The 8,639-nt window shown below is 40.0% G+C and overlaps 1 long non-coding RNA gene across 1 annotated transcript; it reads right to left on the bottom strand.

The window, feature by feature from the left end:
- Positions 1-6,178: 6,178 nt before the first annotated feature.
- LOC132616543 (uncharacterized) lies at positions 6,179-7,610 on the bottom strand. Its single transcript, XR_009573249.1, has 2 exons — positions 7,532-7,610; positions 6,179-6,424 (listed from the first exon to the last, which is right to left on the bottom strand). It is a non-coding gene; the product is annotated as an uncharacterized LOC132616543 (long non-coding RNA).
- Between the last annotated feature and the right edge of the window lie 1,029 nt (positions 7,611-8,639).

Genomic DNA, 8,639 nt, shown 5'->3' with positions numbered 1-8,639 from the left:
TTAACCTATTTGGCTCATGTTCGTGATACGACTATTGCATCTCCACCCCTTGAGTCTATCCATATCTTGAGCAATTTCACGGAGGTATTCCCGTCGGATCGGCCGGGCATGCCACCCGATCTTGCCATTTATTTTTGTATTGACTTGGATCCGGGCACTCGCCCTATTTCTATTCCGCCATATTGGATGGTACCTGCCCAGTTGAGGGAGCTTAAGGAGCAGTTACAGAATTTATTGAGCAAGAGGTTCATTAGACCGAACGTCTCCCCTTATGGTGCTCCTGTGTTATTCGTGAAAAAGAAAGATAGGATCATGAGGATGTGCATTGATTACCGCCAGTTGAACAAGGTCACTATTTGGAACAAGTGTCTTATACCTCGTATTGATGATCTGTTTGACCAGCTTCAGGGTGCTTCGGTGTTTTCGAAGATTGATTTGCGGTCAGGCTACCACCAGTTGAAGATCAGGGTAGAGGATATTCTGAAGACAGCCTTTCGGACGAGATATGGCCATTATGAGTTTCTAGTGATGTTTTTTGGGCTTACCTATACCCCGACTGCATTTATAACTTTGATGAATGGCATCTTTAGGCCATTCCTTGATTCCTTCATGATTATGTTCATTGATGACATCTTGGTGTATTCCAAGAGTAGGAAGGAGCATGAGAGCCATCTTCGTTCTGTTCTTGGGTTGTTAAAGAAGCATAGCCTGTTTGCTAAGTTTTCTAAGTGTGAGTTCTGGTTGGAGTGTGTAGCATTCTTGGGCCATGTTGTGTCTAAGGATGGGATTATGGTTGACCCACAGCTGATTGAGGCTGTGAGGGGTTGGGTGAGGCCCACTACTATTATCGAGATTCGTCGTTTTGTGGGTTTGGCCAGCTATTACCGTCGCTTCATGAAGGGTTTTACTGCTATTGCTTCATCTTTGACCAGACTGACTTAGAAGGAGGTTCCCTTCCAGTGGTCAAATGATTGTGAGGAGAGCTTTCAAAAGCTCAAGCTTCTTTTGACGACAGCCCCGATCTTAGCATTACCCGTGGAGGGTAAGGATTTCGCGGTCTATTATGATGCCTCCCGTATGGGTTTGGGTGCTTTATTGATGCAGGAGGGTAGAGTGATAGCTTATGCTTCTTGTCAGTTGAAGATTCATGAGAAGAATTACCCTACCCATGATTTGGAGTTGTTGGTCGTGGTTTTCGCTTTGAAGATTTTGAGGCATTATTTGTATGGTGTCCATTGTGAGGTTTTCACCGATCACCGTAGTCTTCAGCATGTGTTTACCCAGAGAGATCTTAATTCCAGGGAGCGCCGATGGACGGAGCTCCTGAAGGACTATGACATCTCTATTCTGTACCACCCCGGGAAAGCCAATGTGGTGGCTAATGCCTTGAGTCGCAAGGCAGTGAATATGGGGAGTTTAGCTCGATTGATTGTTTTCGACCGACCGTTGGCCATGGAGGTTCAGACTCTGGCCAACAGTCTCGTTCACCTTGATATTTCAGCCCCAGGCAGGATTTTGGCTTATATAGAGGCGAGGTCGTCTTTATTGGATTAGATCAGGACTCATCAGTTTGAGAATGCTCAGTTGAGCAAGATTCGAGATAGAGCTTTGAGAGGTAAGGCCAAGGAGGGCGTGATTGATTCTGAGGGCATTTTGAGGATTAAGAGACGCGTGTTCGTTCCTCGGGTTGGTGATTTGATTCAGTTGGTCTTGTTTGAGGCTCATAGCTCCCGCAATTCCATTCATCCGGGGGCGACTAAGATGTACCGTGGTTTGAGACAACACTATTGGTGGCGTCTGATGAAGAGAGATATAGTTGATTTCGTGGCTAAGTGTGGTAATTGTCAACAGGTAAAGTATGAGCACCAGCGGCCCGGTGGTGTACTTCAGAGGATGCCCATTCCCGAGTGGAAGTGGGAGAGGATTACCATGGATTTTGTTGTGGGTCTTCCGAAGACCCTGGGCAAGTTTGACTCTATTTGGGTAATAGTTGATCGGTTGACTAAGTCCGCTCACTTTGTTCCAGTTCAGGTTTCCTATACCACGAAGAAGTTAGCCAAGATGTACATTCGGGATATTGTGAGGTTGCATGGGGTTCCTATTTCGGTTGTATCTGATAGGGGTACTATCTTCAATTTTGGAGGGCGTTTTATGAGAAGTTGCGTACCCGATTGGATCTCAGTACAGCTTTTCATCCCCAGACCGATGACCAGTCTGAGCGGACCATTCAGGTGCTCGAGGACATGTTGAGAGTGTGTGTTATTGATTTTGGTGGTCATTGGGATCATCACTTACCATTGGTAGAGTTTGCGTACAATAACAATTATCATTTGAGTATTGGCATGACGCCTTTTGAGGCTTTCTATGGTAGGAGATGTAGATCTCTGGTTGGTTGGTTTGATGGATTCGAGGCTCGACCTTGGAGCACGGATCTATTGAGAGAGTCCCTCGATAGAGTAAGAGTTATTCAGGTTAAGCTTTTGGCAACTCAAAGTCAGCAAAAGATGTATGCGGACCGAAAGGTCCGAGATTTGGAGTTTGTCGTTGGTGACCAAGGTTCTATTGAAGGTTTCACCCATGAAGGGTGTTATGAGTTTTGGTAAGAGGGGCAAGTTGAGCCCCAGGTATATTGGTCCATTTGAGATTGTTTCTCGTGTGGGTGATATAGCTTATGAGTTGGCATTGCCGCTAGGCCTGGCGGGAGTTCATCTGGTTTTTCATATTTAGATGCTGAAGAAGTACCATGCCAATGGTACTTACATTGTTCGTTGGGATTCTATATTGCTTGAAGAGAATTTGACTTATGAGGAGGAGCCTATCGCGAATTGTGGAGGAGGCTACTTGGGAGACCGAGTCCGACATGCGCAGCCGATATCCCCAGTTGTTCACTGATTCAGGTATTTCCCGCTTCCTTTCTCTTCTTCGTTCGAGGATGAGCGACAGTTCAATTGGTATCTGATGTAACTACCCGTTTGGTCGTTATAGTCTTTTCGGCCTTTTCGCCCTTTCCTGAGCTTTGATTAGCTCACTTTTGACCAGAGGGGACCGTTGACACGCTTTCTGAGGTGTCTAGACCGGATTCGGGCAACTTTTGTGAAATATAGGCTTAAAGTGAAAAAAAGTTAACCCAAAGTTGACTTTTGGGTAAACATACCTTTTTTGGAAATCCATCGATTCCGAGAGGTCCGGATGGTCATTTAGAACTTGTGTGTATATCTGGTTCGGTTCCCAATGCACTCGGATGTATTTTAGGACTTGAGTTAGGAAATTGGAATTAAAGTATCGGGGGTTGACTCAGTCAACAAGACCGCCGTTGGGATTGAATGGTGAAATTGGGTGGAGTTTCTGGTGCCTGATTTGGCGGCACCAGCACCGCGATAGCGGTATCGCTGGAGCGGTAACCCTGCTGCTGGAGCGGTCCAAGCCATTTGGGCTTGACCGCTGAAGCGGTCAAGGGACCGCTGGAGCGGCTCTGCTGGGGCGGTCCCAGCATCGCCAAAGCGGGTGACGGGCAGTGAGTGTTATTAATGAAGTGTTAAAATCCATTAGTCCCTCATTCAATACCATTACAAAAATAGACTCTTGGGATATGTTCTTGGAGACTTTTAGTGGAGATTCTTGGTGGTAAGTTCTCCTAATCCTTTACTATTCCATTAATCCTAGTCATCATAGATTCCCCCTTTTCCTTAATAATTCCTTAGTAATGGAAGATGAAAGTGGGTTTTGATGATTATTCTATCTAGGCTTATTAATGATGAAATTGATGGGGTTTATGCTAGATTTTGATGAATATAAGGTTGTTAATCATTTCTCTAGTGTTGAATTCTTGAATCAAAGAGTTAGGGTTTATACCCAAATTTGAGAGTTTTGCTTCAGTTTCGAAATAGGCTAATCCATGAGTTAAATTAACAATTAGTGGTTGGGTTATGATCACCTAATGCTTAATTTTATATTTTGCTTCCGAATTTTCCCGTTTTGACCATGTGGGCCTGTTTCCCCAAATTTTAGGGTTAGATTTGACCTAAATTGAATGATGCAAATATTAGTATCATTCTACATGAGTTCAAAGCTAGATTTTGAATATGTACAAGCAAGGAATTAAAGTTCTCTAATTAACAACTTATATATTCTTTAATCGTTCAGTATGAAGGTTTATTTAGTTGATAACCTTTGGATGGTCTCCGCTTCAAATCTGGACAGTCACCAACAATATGACCATACTTACCACATTCATAGCATTTTTCATCATTTTTGTTTTGATCAACTGAGGATTTCCTTTCCTGTTGTTTCTTGATCTTCTCATTGCTTCCAAAACAGATCTTGAAATCATAGCAACCTCTTCTTCTTCTAGATCTTCTTCAAGCTGAGTCTTGAAAGCAACAATTTTCTTTTTTGCTTTCATATTGACCAACACTTTGTGAGTCATTTCAAATGCAATCAAGTCTCCCCTAACTTCATCACATGAGAGATTCTTTGTTGAAAATACCATAAAATATTACTGTTGAAAATAAAAATAAAAATGAACAGAAATAAATAAAAAAAAATCAGGTTGAGGAGCAAATATCTCGCTCTCTGTAAGGAGATTCAAGCCTACTGTGGTATAATCTTCAGCGGTCCAGTAGTAACTCTCTTGACTTGTACCCTCCAGGATAAAACAGCCCGACAACATCGTGTGACTCAAATAATTCTGGACTAGTTGAAGAGTCCAAAACTCCACCAATAAAAACACTTTCCTTCAACATAAAAATATTCTCTGCTGTAGAGAATAAGTTGGAGACTTAGAATATTTTTCTTTGTCTCAACTCTCTCTTTCACTACTCCAACCTCACTTTTCAACAATCTCACATTACAACACAATATGTTTTCATCCAACACATGGAAGCAATACCACTATTTATAGGTCTACAATTCTTCCAAAGAGTAAATGACAAAGTAGTGGGATAATAAGTGAGGTAGAACATTAAAATGATGTTACAAGATTTAAGTCTTAATGGAGTAATTAGAAGGATGAATTACACCACCATGTCCTTATCAATTTATGGTCACTAACATGACAAGATATATTGCACTTTCTTGGTTATCGTCGGATGAGCATTGACCATAAAGGCTTGCTACTCTTTTCCTTCCGGGATGTCCTTGAATCACGCGTAGACTTGATTTTCTTCCAAAACCTTGGTACTTGTTTCTTTTGTTGCCTTTCAAACACTTCTTTGAGTAATTGTTGATTACTCCTTCCTTAACTGCTGCTTTGACTTCATTCTTCGATATATATTCTTTCCTTGATGGCAATATCTCCTTTAGATATGACAACTAACTCACTAATTGAGTAAGTCGACTTTCCATGTATAGCTTCCTTGGAATGAGCTTCCTTTATTACTGCTTTTTAATTGGGCTTGGTTCTTTTCTTCCTATTGGGCTTCTCGTACCTATTTTTCTGTATAATTAAATTAGTAATAATTAAAATCTAAACCCTAATATGCATGATATTCTATATATGTGATATGATGATCTGTGCATTTCGAGCATTCTAAAATAATAGTATAAACATCTATTACATGCTAGAATAACGTTATGTTTGTTACATGTAATAAGTTGTTTACATGGTTTAATTTACCTCATTCAATGTCAACATAGAAAAAAAAAACATGAACGAACTTGAATGCAATGCATTCTTCTTTTGTTTATTTGTTCATTAATCACTATATACATATATTGGCACTAAGTTGAGAGTGACATTATTAACTATAAAAATAAAGCAAGACCATCAAAGATTGCCGAGTGGTAAATATTCCTTTATCATTAATTAGAGATTTTGTGTTCGGGCTCTCAGAATGGAGTTTTCTTAAGTAGGGAGTGTTCTACTCCCAATGTGAAATTTTCTGGTTCAAATTTGGATTATTCGAGCCAAAAATAGGTACCGAACGTCAGTTGAAATACTGATTTTTAATTGGCAAGTACTTATTCATTATATATTGTTTACAATTTTCTTGAAAAAATCTTCGCTATGAATTATCATATATATATATATATATATGTATATACACACACACTAGATGGCCCGTGCCCGTGCTCAGCATAGGCTATGACTAACATTATCGTACAAAAGAAGTCCAACAAATATTGAGAAAGATAACTTTATACTTGTTAAATTATTCGTATTAAGATTATCAAAAAAAGAAAAGAAAAGAAAACAATACCATGAAGGTGACTAAATATTAACATAATAAGCTGCATACAATATATGTTCATTTGCGGAACAAAATTGTACATTTACATTCTTGAGCTTGCTTCCATCAGAATGAGAAAGACAAACAAATCACGTGTATGTTGGTGGTCCCACTAATACAAAGTTGATGCTACAATAGGATGAAATAAATTTTTTAGCAACAGCAGTTAACAACACATACTCTCATCTTGGTATTCACTGAAAGAAAAGAAAATCAAGCATTAGAACCAAACATTACATACCAAAATCTATGATGATCAATTCAAAGCAAAAGAGTAAAAGGGCAAAAAGAAAAGAAGCTACATCAAAGCGAATTCTTTGTCTTTTTTGTATTTGGGTAGAAAATCATGCGTAGAAACTGAAAAACTATGCAGATTTTGGTCTACATAAACTTTTAAAAAATTGCAGATTTTCGTATGCAGAAACTGAAAAACGTGTTCAGAAATTAGTTGTGTGAAGAACGCAAAAAAAAAAATATGCCAAGAATGCAAAATATTATGGTGCATAATCTGAAATTTAAGTGCGGAATCAAGAAAAATATTGCGCAGAAACTGAAAAATGTGTGCAGAAACTAAATTTTAAGTGCAGAATCAAGAAAAACATAGTGCAGGAATTGAAAAATGTGTGCAAAACTGGAAAATGTGCATAGAATGCGGATAAAAGTGTGAAGGGTTGAAATGTAACATATTGTTGCTGCTCATCTAACTCCTAAGAGTAGTATAGCATTGGAATTTTGCTTCCACTACAAAAGTTCAAATCTTGAATGATGAAACTTAATTGGACAGTTGTTCAGTCAAAGTTAGAATAGGAAAGCTGAAATTTTTTGCTTTGCTTTGCTTTTTCCTTCTCCACCCAACAAAGTTAAGTGGTAGTTAAGAAATATTAGTTGGATTTTCTGCTATACCATGGTCAAGTAGTCAAATTCATATTGACGTGATACAAGGATCATAAATAAGTTACCTAGGTAACAACACAAGCGAATAGCTCATCCCTGAGAGCTAGAAGTAATAATCAACATGTAGTTCTTCTTCAAAATGTAACATGCTAGGAAGAATACATGCTCATAATTCTTCCTGCCATTATGCAGTAATCACTCGTCACAATATGGAGTGCAGCATCTTAGAACGTGATTAGTCTTTTCCGCCAGTATAATTCAACGATATACTATGACCAAAATATTTAGCAGGTGCAAGAAAGTAAAAGCATACTATGATTTTTTCACATTCAAATAATACGATATATCTTGAAGTCCAGGTCAACAGATTGCATTAGCTGATTATCTTATTCCAAAGGTCATTATCATACCTTTCCATCGTACTTTTTCTTGTTAAGACTTCTGGTACAATATAGGTTGGAGTTCCTACTGCGGAATTAGGTTGGAAATTTTGGTCCAACTTGAGAGGGTATATCTCATAGAATATGAGGATTGATGGAATGAATAACCTATGTAAATTGAAGTTCAGCGAGTCTTCTTTCCAATGCAACTGACAGAACGCAAATCTGAGAAGCAGGGACATTTTCACGGATCGTGAAAAATTTCACGGACCGTGAAAATGAAAAATTTTCTACCATGAAACGGTGACAGTGAGGAGGAGCCACCGGACCAATTTCACGGCCACTTTCACGGCCAGTGAGATTTTCCAAGGTCCGTGAAAGTGTACCGTGAAATTAAGGCGGTGGAAAATTTTCCCCTTTTTATAAATTGAAGGGGCCACGACTTGGGATCATTATTTCACCAAAAATCATATTCCTATCCCTCGTTAAGCTCCCTCAACCCTTCCTAATCATCCCAAATTGTAACGACCTGTTTGGTCATTATAGTCCTTTTAGCACTTTCGCTCGTTTTCGAGCATTGGTTGGCTCACTTTTGACCTGAGGGGACCATTGACACGCTGCCCGAGGTGTCTAGACTGGAGTCGGGTAACTTTGGTGAAAATATAAGCTTAAAAGTGACAGTGGTTGACCCAAAGTTGACTTTTAGGCAAACGAACCTTTTTCAAAATTTCATCAATTCGAGAGGTCCGGATAGTCGTTTAGAATCTGTGTGAGCGTTTGGTTCGGTTCCCAATGCATTTGGATGCATTTCGGGACGTTGGATGGGAAATGAGAATTAAGGCATTGGTGGTTGACTTGATCAACGAGACCTCCGTTGGGAATTCTGAGGCCACAAGCGCGTTCGTAGCGCATTTTAATGTGGGACTAGGTATCTGGTATGTGAACAGATGGCCTCGGGAGTTAGTCGAAAAATTGGATCGAAGGAAAATATTGGGCCAAGTTTTTGGTGTCTGGTGCCAGCTTTGGCTGTACCAGCACCGCAACGGCGGCACCGCTGGGGTAGTGTAGGATTGACCGCTAAAGCAGTCTTGTGGCTGCTGGGGCGGCCCAGGTACCGCTACAGCGGTGACGGGCAGTG

This window comes from Lycium barbarum, chromosome 11 (genome assembly GCF_019175385.1).
Source record: "Lycium barbarum isolate Lr01 chromosome 11, ASM1917538v2, whole genome shotgun sequence".
Classification (NCBI taxonomy): Eukaryota; Viridiplantae; Streptophyta; class Magnoliopsida; order Solanales; family Solanaceae; genus Lycium; species Lycium barbarum.
This window is presented reverse-complemented; position numbering and strand designations above follow the sequence as displayed.